Source organism: Balaenoptera acutorostrata, chromosome 7, assembly GCF_949987535.1.
Source record: "Balaenoptera acutorostrata chromosome 7, mBalAcu1.1, whole genome shotgun sequence".
NCBI lineage: Eukaryota > Metazoa > Chordata > Mammalia > Artiodactyla > Balaenopteridae > Balaenoptera > Balaenoptera acutorostrata.
Genome location: NC_080070.1, coordinates 76,804,117 through 76,818,253, shown reverse-complemented (window position 1 = coordinate 76,818,253; position 14,137 = coordinate 76,804,117).

The window sequence follows — 14,137 nt, the reverse complement described above, 5'->3', positions numbered from 1 at the left end:
CAATCACACAAAGACCATTACTATTAACATTTTGGTATATTCTTTTCTATTTTTTTTTTAAGCGTCGTTGACCTTATACTGTCTCTTCAGTTTTACTTACTATTTTTTATTATTTTTTTTTTGACTTTTCACCAAGATACTTACATATATTACAAGTTCTTTAAAGTATTTGTAGTGGCTGCATAACATTTCATCAGGTGCCTGGGCTTGGAGGAGGGGGCGGAGGGGAGTGCCGGTGGCGGCAGAGTAACAGCAGTAGTGTTTTTAGAAAACCAAGGACTGTAAAACCCTTTCAGGTGGTAAAAAATACCCTAACAAAGTGTCTCCTCCTCTGTCATTCATATAGGTTGTGTCAGTTAATTCCGCAGTCACCTACTTTTGGAATGTAGGGCACTTTATTAACCTTGGGGCTCTCGTCTAAAAACAGATGATCAATGTTAATATACTTTGAATGGGACCTCTTAAAAAATTAGGGTTGTGATTGACTCTAGCTCAGCTGAGTCAAGTTAGAGAAGATATTAAGTTTATTACCTAGTTTCATGCAGATAAGGAGAAAGAGTGCAGTTGTAGGTGTTTAAAATGAAGTTTTAAAAACAAATTGATTAAAACTAAAAATTGGGGAAGTTCTAAAAATGGAACTCCTTATGAAGTACCTCTTACAGTAATTATGCTTCAGGAGGAGGGGTGAACACAAAAAATTTGGAGTTGCTTTTGAATCTTATACAGCAGAACGCATGTAAATCGGCCTCTGAATGGCTTCCTCCTAGAAAGTTTGGGATAGTATAGGCTGCTTTAATCGGAGGGCTAGGTAGCTCTGGTGTTTGGCCTCTTTCCCTGGTTCGTCTTGGCTTTATAATGTCCCGCCTTTGGGGCCAAGGCTGCTCTCTGCTTGACCTCCCCAAGCAAGAAGGTAGGCGGCAACATCACATCTGAACTTGATCAATAGACGTACTTAAGAGTCGTTGGTAAACAGGCCAGCAGGAGAGCTTTGGAGAAGTCAGTGTGGTACTTTGTAATTGTTGAATGGAGGTGCTTAGACTCTGGGACAGGCTTTTCAATTAACTCTTTTCTGTTAATACCAATAAATGTGCTTTGAGATGGTAGCAGATATTTATAAAAATAGATAAATTAAAATTCCTTGGCTGGTGTGTTCAAGAAATGTTGGATTAAACAGCTTTATTTACTGCAGGAATTATTTAACATCTTTAATCGACTTAGGGGCATTTTTCAGCTTCAATGAGGGAGAATAAAGTAAGCAACATCTTCAAAACATTTTGCCTCATATAATCCTTTTCTAGGAGGACCTCTTGATATCTTGATGTAAAAACATTTGTAGCTGAAGCGGGATTTTGTATCTAGGCAGGATGGATGAATGCTTTTCAAACTTTACTGTGGTGTGATTCACCTGGGGATCTTGTTAAGCTTCACCTCCTGATTGAGTGCGTCTAAGGTGGCACCTGAGAATCTGCATTTCCCGGAAATGCTCAGGTGTTGCTACGGCTGCTGCCACGCAGACCGCACTTGGAGAAAGGAGGTAGTTAACTGCTGATTACTAGCCGCTGAGATGGGGCCCGAGGAAGATTAATACTTGCCAGGTGGTTTTAGTAGTGTTCCAGAAGGCTCCCTCATGAGCTGGGAGAACTGATTGGAAGTTGCTGATGCCTCTTATGGTGAAAGGAGGATTTCCAGAGTGAAACCACAGAGAACTAGAGATCCCCTTGATCTCCAGGACTTCTGAACACTGCTGGGTGACCTGCGGGGTATGTGCTCTAGGTCTCGTTCTGGCTGAAGGGATCACCGGTTCTGTTTGCTGGGACTGTCGCGACCTATGTGCTGGAGTAGAAAGTTGTCAGGGAGGAGAGCAACCGTTTGAAGAAAGACTCTATGACGACTTGTTAGAGAAGAAAAAGGATGTCTAGACAGATGGGAAGAAATAATTTGGCGGGAAGACAGAACGAAGGGGATTCAGTGGAGGGAGAAGGAGATCTAAATCAGTGTCAAGGAACAGAAAGAGTAAGCGTACCGTCGGGGCAAGAAACTTGTCAGCACCAACGCGGCACAAGGCTCATTGCCCGGTACAGAGAGGGAGCCTGGGAAGAAAGTGACCCTGTGTTCAGCCCAGCCCGTGGTGGCATCTGATGTCAGCAAACGAAGAGAAGTGATAGTTAGGGTGTCGTTGCTGGGAACACTAAAGGAAATCCGTACAAGGTGTGAATGAAGTTGTGGTCCCAGCGTATGGCTGTTAGACTGCAAGGAAGTGGAGACTGGTGCGGTCCTAAAGTGGGTTTTCAGGCTTAAAGAAAAGTTCACGAGAGGAAGGAGGACGTGTGACCCAGGGTAAAGAACGTCTCACGAGCCTGGAGGACTCCAGGGCCAGCTCACTGAGGGCTTGGGAAGTAAGTGAAGGCCGACAGAGCTCGCGGTTTTGTGTGTGATCAGAGCCAGAAGAGGAGGAAGGCATAAGCCTGCTTCTTGCAGCAAGTGACAAGATGAGATGCCTCTATTCTTACGTCCAGAAAGAGGTGATGTTTCAAACGGGGATTGCACAACATAGGCAGCAGTGGAGTGCCGGCTCCTTTACATGACTTCTGGGGAGTTAGAAAAATGACCTTTTGTGATGCTGAAAGTCCACACGTGGGATCACAGCACCGCTGTTAGGATTGTTTGCCAAATTGCCAATTGAGGATCTGTGTCATCACCCTGGTATCATTGCACATGTCATGAATTTTATAAGTTGTGTATGTGAAATTGTAAACTGCCATGGTTAATATTGATCCTGTCAAGTTCTAAAATGAATTCTTAACTAAAAGGTTTGGGAACGCTAAGGGAGATAAGTTGTAGTAACCAGGAGACAGGGTAGGTTGAAAGTGAACTACAGGATTTCCGCTTGGCAGTGTCCAGATCCAACATTTCTTTAAAACTCTAGGTACAGTCGATTCATAGGTGAACAGTGGTGGTGGCAGGTTGTTCTCATTGACAGAAGCCCGTGGAAATTCTGCACCCGTTTGGGAAGGGACCATGGTCCCAAGAACCTGATAAAAGCTGATCGGTTCTGAGGTAGCTCCTCCAGACTTCTGAGTATGGGAAACAGGACCTCACCCCCGTGGGTTACGTGGATGAGTGAAATAGCCAATGTCCAAAAGATGCTGGCTGTGAGAATCCTGGGCATGTGGCCCGTAGAAGAATTTTCTTTCTCTTCTGACCAGGAGGAACCTTGGGTGAGAGGCAGAGAATTCTGTCAGAGCTGCTCCAGCCTTGCTTTGTCACAGGTACTCTGCCATGTCCTAGGGATGTGGATGAAAAAGATACACCCCTGTCCCGGGAGACGCTTACAGCGTAGGAAGGGAGACCCACATTCATGTACGTAATAACAGTCAAGTTTGCTGAGTGCCCCAAAACAACAGTGAATGCTTACTGGGACTTCCCTGGCGACCCCGTGGTTAAGACTCTGTGCTTCCACTGCAGGGGGCACGGGTTCGATCCCTGGTGGGGGAACTAAGATCCCGCATGCCGTGCAGCTCGGCTGGAAAATGAAAAAAAAAGGAGTGAACGCCTACTGAGCACGTATGATACAGTGAGCACCTTGTAAGCTCTAATATTTTAAGTCAGTGGTTCTCAAAGGGTAGTCCAGGATCATCAGCATCCTCTGGGAGCCTATTAGAAACAGATGCACAGCCTCGCCCCAGACCTAAGGCACGCAGAACCTCTAGGATGGGGCCCAGCAATCTGGTTTAATAAGCCCTCCAGGTGATTCTGATGCAAGCGATTCGAGAACCACTATTTTAAGTCATGTGACCCTGACAAGAACCTTATGAACAGATTTCATCTCTCCCATTTAAAGAGATGGAGACAGAGGTACAAAGAAGTTAATTAGTCTACAGATGCCTGACTTTTAAGTGGTACAGAGAGGTTTCGAATCTAAGCAATGCAAATTTAGAGCTCTGCTCCTAACCACCAGGCAAGGCTGCCTCCCAGGAGAATAAGGTGCAATGCACAGAGGAAGGAGCTGTAAACTCCAAAAGGTAAAATGAATTAAGGTATTAACAGCTGGATTTTTTTTTCCTTTACAAACATTTAATGAGAATTGTATGCAATGAGTCATCTTACACACCGTGGACATTTATAAATATGAGCGGAATATAGACCCTATCTTTAAGATTCTTATAATGAATTAGGGAAAATCCAAATATATATAAGTAACTTGAATCTAAAGTGCTTTGAAGTAACTAAGAGAGAAATTCTAACGGGGCAGGGAGTGGGGATTTGAGCATATGAATACATTTTGACATAAACTGTATGGAAACTTACTTCTTAAATGTATGAGGAGAAAGGCATTCCAGACACAGAGTATTATGTGCAAGATTCAGATGTTTGAAACGACATGTGTTCCTGGATTTGCTAGTCTGCATTACGGTATAGATTGGAAATTCCTAGTTTAAAAGGAGTTCGTGAAACTAATTGCTCCTTGTTTGTTTTCACCAACATGTTTTGGACGGCTGTGTGGCATGCGGGATCTCAGTTCCCTGACCAGGGATCAAACCCACGCCCCCTGTAGTGGAAGCGCAGAGTCTGGACCACCAGGGAAGCTCGTGTTTGTTTTAATCTTGGGAGCCAATAATTGTTTTGACCTTTCTTGCTTTTATGTAACATGTCAGTGAAGGTGGAAATGTGCCTTAAACAGTTTTGGAGGAAATAAGCTTAAATGGCAGCGAGAGATCATTTGGTTCAAAATGCAAAAAATTCTTACCAATAACTGGTTACTCACAGGAATATATTGCGAGGGAGATTACAGAGCTCCTCCTGCTCTGTAAAATTTGATAACCTAGACCAGGATTGGTAACGTTTTTCTGTAAAAGGCCAGAGAGTGAATCTTTTTGTCAGGAAAACGGCCAGAGGCCATATGTAAACACAGAAGCTTAACTGTGTTCCAGTAACACCATGAACCCAGTATGGCAGCTGGGTTTGGCCTGTGGACCCCTAATCCAGGTTCCCACCTGTTTCACGTCGCTTAGATGAAGGCCGTGGAATGCGCCAGGAGACCTCAGGATGTCCTGTTTGGTGCTATTATTTCTGAGGTTCTCTGTATGGCTTAGTTGAGTAATTGAGAAATAAAAACCAGAACTAGTTTGTAAGTCTTCCTTCTGCCAGAAGACTGTATGTTATCACCTTTATTGTTTTGCAGGGTTAAACAATTTATGTACAAATTGACAAGAAACATCTAAGAGACTAATTTATTTCCAGAGCCAATGAAGGGAAGCAAGATACCTATTCCTGTGTTTCTTTTGCTCATTTCTGACTTGGCGTTAATATAGGAAAGGAAAAGAGAACATTATTTCCTCTTGAAGACCCCGCACAAAGTGACTTATTGAAATGTTTTCCATTACAAAGAAATAATTGGTATTCAAGTGGATGTTTAAGTTCTTAAACAAGCACATAAATTATTCAGTGTATAAAAATATACTCTTGCTTCATATGTGACCACTTAAGACAGAGAAAGACACTAGAGAAAACAAGGGGGGAAGGGTGGCAGAGGCGTTGATGGGTTTCCTGGGTTTTGAGGGGGTGGTATCATACCTTACTACTTGGCCTGAGAGTCTGGATCACCAGGCGGTGTGGCAATGGGAAGAAGTTGCCATTGGCAGTTCAGCCCCTGCTGTATACTGTAGAAGGTCCTAGATTGACAGAAGGTTGAAGTCCCTCTGGGGGTTTACGAGACTGGCTGAGGAGAGATGATCTACACATGCAAATGGAGCCGGGAGGCATATTAGTGGCAAATACTGACAAGTACGGAGTGTTTAGGGGAAGAGATTGGTCACTGGAGGCTCAGGGCGTGGGTAGGCTTCATGTAGCATTTGTGTGGATGGAAGGAAGGGCAGGATGTGGAAATGTAAAGAAATACAGTGAGCAGAGGTCATGGCAAGGGCTTAGGCACAGAGGTGAGATTGCACACGGTTTGCAGAGTAAAAATCAGACCAGCTGCCTGGCTAGAGCGGGAAGTTTGTGGGAGAGATGTGCAGCCTGGATTAGGTAGACATTGAGGGAACTGGCTGCTTGGGTCAAGTCCTGGGATATTGTCTGTGAGCACGTAGGGAGCATAAACTGTTTGTTTTTAAATAAATTTTATTTTTTAATAACAAGGTGACATGTAAGGAGAAGTTTTAGGGAGGTTAATCTGATTTGTGTGAAGGTGCTAGAGGCCAGAGTGGTCAAGGAGGCAAGGAGGGGGTCATTCTGTTGGGTAGCCAGGATGGTAATGTTACGGTGAGAGCAGCTTTTAGTAAAGAAACACATGCTGTATTTTGAAATAATATTTGAATTTTTTTTGAGGATTTATTTGTAGGGGGGAAGGAGGCTTTTATTTTTTTGAACTTTACGTTTTGAAATAATTTCAGACTTAAACGTACAAATAATACAGAGACTTGACTTATAACCATCACCCAGCTTCCCCAAGTGTTAACATTTTATATAACCACCGTGCACTTGATACACAGTACCAGCATTGACACTCAAGTAACATTGACACTCGAGTAACTGAAATACAGACCTCATTCACTTGCTGCCAGCTGTCCTACTAAGGTCCTTATCCTAGTTCAGGGTCACACTCAGGATCACACTGCCTTTCCTTGTCAGTTTCCTTTGTTCTCCTCCAATCTGGGGACCCTCAGTTTTTCTTAGTCTTTCGTGACTGTGACAAGTTTTGCAGAGTACGAGCTAGTTATACTGATGAATGTCCCTTAACTTGCAGTTGTCTCATGTTTCTCATTACATTCAGGTATGCATTTTGACAAAAATACCCTAAGGGTGCCTTTCTCAGGGTATCATATCAGCAGGCAAGTGTTGTCAAGTCTCATGGTTGGTGCTAAGTTTTATCACTTAGTTAAGGAGGTGTCTGCTAAGCTCCACTGAAAGGTTACTATTTTTTCCTCAGTATTCCTTAATAGCTTGTGGGGAGACACTTTGACACTATGCAGATATCCTGTATCTCGCCATACTTTTGTTCACTAATTTTGGCATCCATCGATGATTCTTGCCTGTAACATTTAGTACTGCGTTCTTTGCCTACTGGTGATATTCTTTTTGCCTCCTTTCATTGCATTTAGTAATTGAAAGAATTCTGTAAGGAAGAGCTGTCTCCCCACCCCTCCCCCCCACCCCATTTTTTTAATTCAATGATTTATATCAGTATGGACTCATGGGTATTTATCCTACTGGTTTAATGCAATACTTTCATTGTTTTGCTGCTCAAATCGTCCCAGATTTGGCCAGTGGGAGCTTCTTCACGTTGGCTGCTGTGGAAAGGGTTCATGCTGGAGTCCAGGTGAGACCGGGCAGGTTGATGTTACTGCAAGTAGGGGATTCAGTGACACGTGGAGATAAGTAAGCTGCCAATTTAACTGTTGACCCAAAATCTTCAGTGACTTGATGCCTAAATTGTAAAGGTTTTTCTGTGATTGCATTAACCAAGGAAGCCCACCCCGTTAGGCAAAATCATTTTCTTGTTTATAAACACAGTGAGAAGAAAGATACTTGCCCAAGGAATGAATAAAATCACGTTGATGACACTTTGGCGTTTGTTTCTGTGGTACCTATTGTATATATTTTCCCAGAAGCTGCTGGTTCTTGCCGATTTGTCTCCCTAGGCAGGCAAGATGGTGAAACATTTATAAGTATTCCTAAGCCCCGCTTTAATTTTCTCCTTTAGCTTTTAAGTGGGGCAAACATGTTTATACTAGAAGAGAGTCCTTTAGCAGTGGGAAGTAAAAATTAAGTCTAATGCTATGGATGCCGTTAAAAGGGGATGTCCTTTCAGAAGGTATGTAGGTATGATGCCGCTCTGCGGATGTGAGGTTCCTTGGTTTAGGGCTGCGTCTGGGATGGGGTGGATAGAAAACACACACCAAAGAACAGGTGCAAGGTGGGATTTCCTGAGACACTGGCTCTTTGTTCTACACAAGCCAGACTTAGAAGCTCAGACTCAGAGCCCAGGGCTGTTCGGATGGCTTGCACCTCTGCTGTGTTCAGATCTCTTGAGGAGTGCGTCAGGCTTCAGAGCGGAGGCGGATGATGAGAGGTTCAAATTGACAATTCCCACCACTGGTTTTTACAGTTTTTCTCAGACCAGGGTGCACGTTAAAACTACATTGAAGAGCTTGGAAAAAAACACGCCCAGGTCCCTCTCCTATAGGTTCTAATTCTGTGGACCTGAGCTCCTGTTTGATTATTTCTTCAGTTTCCCAGATGGTTCTAATTTACATCCAGGGTTGAGAACTTCTGGATCTAGCAAAGACAGCTATCTGTGACATCTTCATACAGTTATCTGCACTTGTTTGTCATGTGATTCTTTTTTTTTTTTAATTTATTTGTTCATTTACCTATGGCTGTGTTGGGTCTTCGTTTCTGTGCGAGGGCTTTCTCTAGTTGTGGCAAGCGGGGGCCACTCTTCATCGTGGTGCGCAGGCCTCTCACTATCGCGGCCTCTCTTGTTGCGGAGCACAGGCTCCAGACGCGCAGGCTCAGTAATTGTGGCTCACGGGCCCAGTTGCTCTGTGGCATGTGGGATCTTCCCAGACCAGGGCTCGAACCCGTGTCCCCTGCATTGGCAGGCAGATTCTCAACCACTGGCCACCAGGGAAGCCCCTGTCATGTGATTCTTAAATCAGTACATTCCATGTTATAAGATAAATGTATGGGGAAGTAACTAAAGACAGGCTTGGGTTGCAAACTCGGGTGAATTTCTTAACCTCTTTAAGTCTAGTTTTGTCATCTGTAAAATGGGATTAAAACCTCATAGTTTTTCAAAAATTAAGCAATATACTGCATGTAAAATATTCAGTACAATCTCTAGCACACAGTAGAAACTCATTTATTACTTAGTAGCATGCAGCATGTTAACGGTAGAGTGGTGACTTCGGAATCAATACAATATTCTTCCAGCCCTGGCTGTGTAACTTCCCAGCTCTGGGGCCTTAAGTAAATTCCTTAATTTCTCTGAACCTCAGGGCTCTTGTCTGTAGGTGTATGAATAGGTGGGTACAGCTCCTAATGTGGGAAAGTGCTTAAGACAAAGGAGGTGCTCAGTAAGCATTTCTGCCACCTTCCCTTTCATTCTGTTTTCTTAACACATCACAGGGCAGTGGAAAACTCTAATTTTGAGAACATCATTGACTCTGGTTTGGCCAGGCTGTGTTGAGAAGATATTGTTACAGTGGCCTTTGTGGCTGTGACTGATTTTGGGAGCATGTCCCTTGGAGCCTCAAGGAATGGTTGGGCCTGAACTGGCATCCGAGTTTGCAGAAAGAGTTGTGGTGCCCGGCCCTGTGCTTCCACGTCAGCACTTGACTCATGTCTCCAGTTTGCATTATGCCGAACTTGTGATGACCGTGTCCTTCTCAAGCCAACTTCCTGGCTGGGTGGGATTCTGTCCTTTTCACCTGGATCAACTTTTGATTGAGATGCAAGGGTATGCTGGGGCTTAAAAAGGACCTCTCTCCCCGACCCAGACCTTAGAACTCTACTGCACAGCCTACTGGATCACAGCCTTAATTGTTTTAGTGCATAGTCTCTTAACACATGTGCCCTCTAGTTACTTATGGAGACTTTTGGCTTCTTAGAATTATAAGAAATCTAAGTACACTTATTCCACTTTAACATGTTCATTTCTACTTGGTCACCCAGAGTGGGTAAAGGACAATGGCTGAAGGTGACAGCAAGTTGTGTTGTGAACTGAATTCTCAAGTTATCAACAGATTTGGTAGTTCTTGTTGGTTCCTATTTTAACAGAGCAGGTCATACTTCTCTGGTGATTGAAGTGATACATTCTTTTTCCTTTCCTTTCTCTCTCCCCTTGTAGCCTAAGTACTGTAATTCAATCCAAGGAGAGCATTAAGGCATGTCCTTTAAAAGCTGATTTAAAAATGTGCTTTAAGTCTACCATATAGTTTAGCATGATATTTCCAATGACTCTGAAATGAGTTCCATTTTTGGTTCAGACCCAGCCTCAGAGACTATTACCATCTAACTTTAGTGGACACCTAACTTTAAAAAAAAATGAAAGTAATATATGATTGCTAACCAGTTATCTTTCTGAGTAAAGCCTTCTGAGTTTACTCTGAGTTACCCTTCTGAGTAAATAAAATTTATTATAAATTTTTTCTGGAAGTTCATTTGTGAATATTAAAGGATTGCAATTTTCTAACACATGTTTAAAATATGAGGTTTGCACGGAATCATTTAGGGAATCATTTTCTATGGTTCATTAAATTGGAGAGGAGAAGAAATAAATTTGAATTAAAATCTAATTTCATTTGTATTGTTACTAGTCTCCTCTCTATGGTCCGTATAAGTCCTTCATGAAAGAATCATTGCATCTAGCTTAAGTAATTCTAGGAAATTGGAAATAAAGGGGGAAAAAGAATCATCTCATCTGGGCTTTATATTTGAGATATCATGGTGAGAGCCATTTAAAAGAGGACACCTGCATCAATTGGACCAGACATCCAAGATTATAGAGTAAATTGATAGGAAATTAGGAAGAAGAAATGTTCTTCCTGATTTATTTAAAATGTTCCTGAGATCCCGTGTCTTCTGATAAATGATTTCTAAGTTAGAGGATGGTATCTTGTTCACATGTATGTTTCTGGAGCTGTCACTGTGCCTGGCAAGGAGATCAGTAGGTGCTTCATAAGGGAAATGAACGGAAGTTAGTTGCCACGGGAGTGATGAGATGAAGCCCTGAAATGCTGAGAGGAGAAACAAAATCGAGAGAGTCCAAGATGGGATGAAAACAGCTGAGTAATTGCATATCAGGGAAAGAATATTGAATGGAGAGGGGTGCATCTTCAAGGGTGTCCTTGTGCTACTCTTTCAGGGAAATGTTGGGAGAGCAGTTTGTGAGGTGCTTTAGAGCAGTCATTCTCAGATTCCTGTAAGTTGGCCCATGGTGTTTCCCCAGTAAAATTACGTAACAATCCTTTCACAGTATCTACGAAAAATGAGGTAGTGGATGGTCAGTTCCTCCATGTTCTTTTTTCTTTAGGTCTTTGGCACTTGCTATTTTTAGTCAATACCGACAGCTAACATAAAGTGATCTCAAAAAAAAGTACAGTTACGGTAGTTATTTTAAGTTGAACAGATCAGTCCTTTCCGGAGTTGTAGAGAGAGCGCTTAGCTTCCCCGGCTCAGGTGAGTTTGAGAGCTGCTGTCCTGGAGCGTTCAGGAAACACAGCTCCCTCGGGGCCGGTTAAGAGCGGGCTTGCAGGAGTTTCTGACAACAAATCTAGGTATTGTGTCCTGTAAAAGGCAGTTCCTGTTAGGTTGCTCTGGTCGATTCCCTGTGGGCTAGGAGCTTATCTAACGCTGTTATCTAGTCGGCATGGAAGGACCCCATGGCTTTATTGACTCACCTTACCAGTCTTTTGTAACTAGCCATCCACGGGGGGAAGTTTCTGTGAAGCGGAATTGTGCGAGTGTAACACTAGTGTCAGCCGGACAGCCAGATTTGGGCTGGCGGCAGAGAGAAAGGAAGCCTTTCTGCTTTCTTTTGTGAAAGTGCCCCCGCCTAATTCTTTAGAGCTTGTTTCTACCTGGAAGCTTTCTTTTTAACTGGATTATGTGAAGTAGTTGCTTTTCTGAGCTGATTTAGGCAATTAGATGAATAATAAAGATTGTCATTCTGTTCTGCCATATTGACTTTTAAAAGGCTGTTTAGGGGGAAAAAAAATCACTTATCATGATGATTCATCTTCAAGTTATAAATCTGGTGTAGATGCAAATTTTAAACTGTTCAGTATTTCAGTAAGTGAATACAATGCCTAGGCTCAGACGACAGAAGGCCTAGGAAGTACTGGTTGGGAATGTGTATAGACTAGACCAGAAGGGGTGAGAGGGTGTTTTATTTTAACACACAGCAATTAAAAATGGCCTATCTTAAACCTTTCTTTTTTTCTTGGAAGCCATTGCAAATCTTTAGCAGCGTGTACCAATTGGCATTCCTGGATAGAGTCTGTATATTTATTTCAGTTTAATCAGAAGATAAGTAGTATGGGAGCTGTGTGGCGTGGGCAAGGGGCTGAGTGAGAATTCTGTCTTAGCTTAAAGTTTGGTAGAAGGTTCAGACGCTGGAAGGCAGTGAGTGGCAGGGTATGTTTTGTAAGTGATTCTAAGAAGTGGACGTGGCGGACTAAAAACTGTGGGATCTCAAAAGACAGCAAGCTTTGGAATAGCGGTGTAAAGAGCTTTTAAACATAGGTTGGAAGCTCAGTAAATGTTCATTTCTCTGTTCCTTTTCCTAAACCACAACGGGAAATGATAATAGTTTTCTATTGTGCTTAAACACATGTGGGTGATGGTGCTGCTTACTGGATTGTTAGGTAGGAAAAATAAGCTCCTGCAATTCAAATCACTCAGCAAATAGTTGCTGCAGAGATATAAATATCTGTAATAAATGAATAGAAAAATAAACATTTTTTTGTGTGTGAGGTTGTGTGCTAGAGGCTGTGAAAGCAAAGCAGGTTAAGCTGCCAGCACTCCCTCAAGGAGCGTGTGGGTTAGTTGGGGCAAATGCACGCATAGAAAGATAGCCAGTACTGCAGAGCGCCCAGGAGCCGCCATATAAATAGTCAGAAAACACAGAGCTCCCAGAGGGACAAACCCCAGTGGACTGGGGTGGGTGGGCGGAGCTTCACCCAACAGGTTGACTGCACAGACCTGGACTTCAGAGGGGTTCAGGGGTGTAGCAGGGAAGACGGAGGGCTTTCTGTTGTGGAGGACAGTGTGAGCAGAGGCAGGTATGAATCACAGCTTCTTGTGATGAGTAGATCTCACGTTGAGTCAAAGAAGCCACGCACGGAGGTAGAAGGAGAATAGAAATCTGTTGGAGGCAGACTGTGGTGGGCCCAGAAGGGCAGGCTGGGGGTTTGGACTGACAAGCAAGAAGGGACCTACTGTCAGTTGAGGGGCTATATAGGGACTTTTGTTCAGTTGAGGTTTGCAGGATGGCCTGAGGGGGGCGTGACTGGAGCCCTGGGAAATCCACTGAAAAGCCGAAACAGCAGTCCAGGTGTGCAGGGATGAGAGCTGGAGTTAGGTTTGGTGAGAGTGGAAATAGAAGGGAAAGGAGAAATGGGATCACAATCAAACTGAGAACAAAGTGATACGTATACAAACATCCCTGTTTTTCTATTGCACTTTTTAAAGTTGTACTCTCTAGATTGGGGGCCGTTCCCATGGAATATCCTGTCCCATTGGGATGAATGTTGACCAGATATTTACACTGAGTGAGAATAAAGATGTTAATCCTCCATGGCCCATGACATTGTTTTGGCTGAGACAACTGCTGGGCCTGCCACGGTTGCATATATTGTGTCCTTATAGTACAAAGCTTTCTGTTTGGTTCTAATTTTCCCCTTTTCTTTCTTTTCAAATAGACTCTATCAAGAAGAATTTCCAATCCATACCTTGAACCTACTCCTTCCCAGGTATGATTCTTATCTCTCTTACAGCATTTTCTGAAACAGTGATTCTTCCCTTTGCTCCTGATTACGCCGTCGATTCTCCCCTTTGCTCCTGATTACGCCGTCTCCTTCACCTGGGATGACACGGCCGAAGGTGTTTGAAATGCTCTGATACTTGTGTCATGGAGCAAGATGTTCACTAGATAGGACAGAAATTTTCTCCCATTTTCTAAGTCGTCTACATGCATGTGTTATGAACATGGCAGAGTTCATATATAATATAAATATTTTCAATTTGCTGTATGATAGAAATGCTGTATTTTAAAAATACTGGATATTTTACTCTGAAAACTCTGTGTAAAAGGGGATTATTTATATTTATTGTTATCTAATAGTAGAATATCCCCGAATGCTCATTGAAACAAGGTGGGGATGCCTTCATTACGTTGTGTTAAAAAAAAAAAAAATCAGCTGACAGGGTTGCATATTTTAGAATAACAGGAGACTGTGAGCTTTGTGAGGGCAGGACCTTTTTGGCCTTGCTCACTACTGCATCCCCAGCATCTAGAATGGGACCTGATAGCTGCTTAGTGTTTTTTGAATGACTGAGTGAGTGAACACTGGTACATTGTTAGGACTAGTCAAGTGTCAGCTGACTCATACCTCTTTTATGGTAATACTTTCTG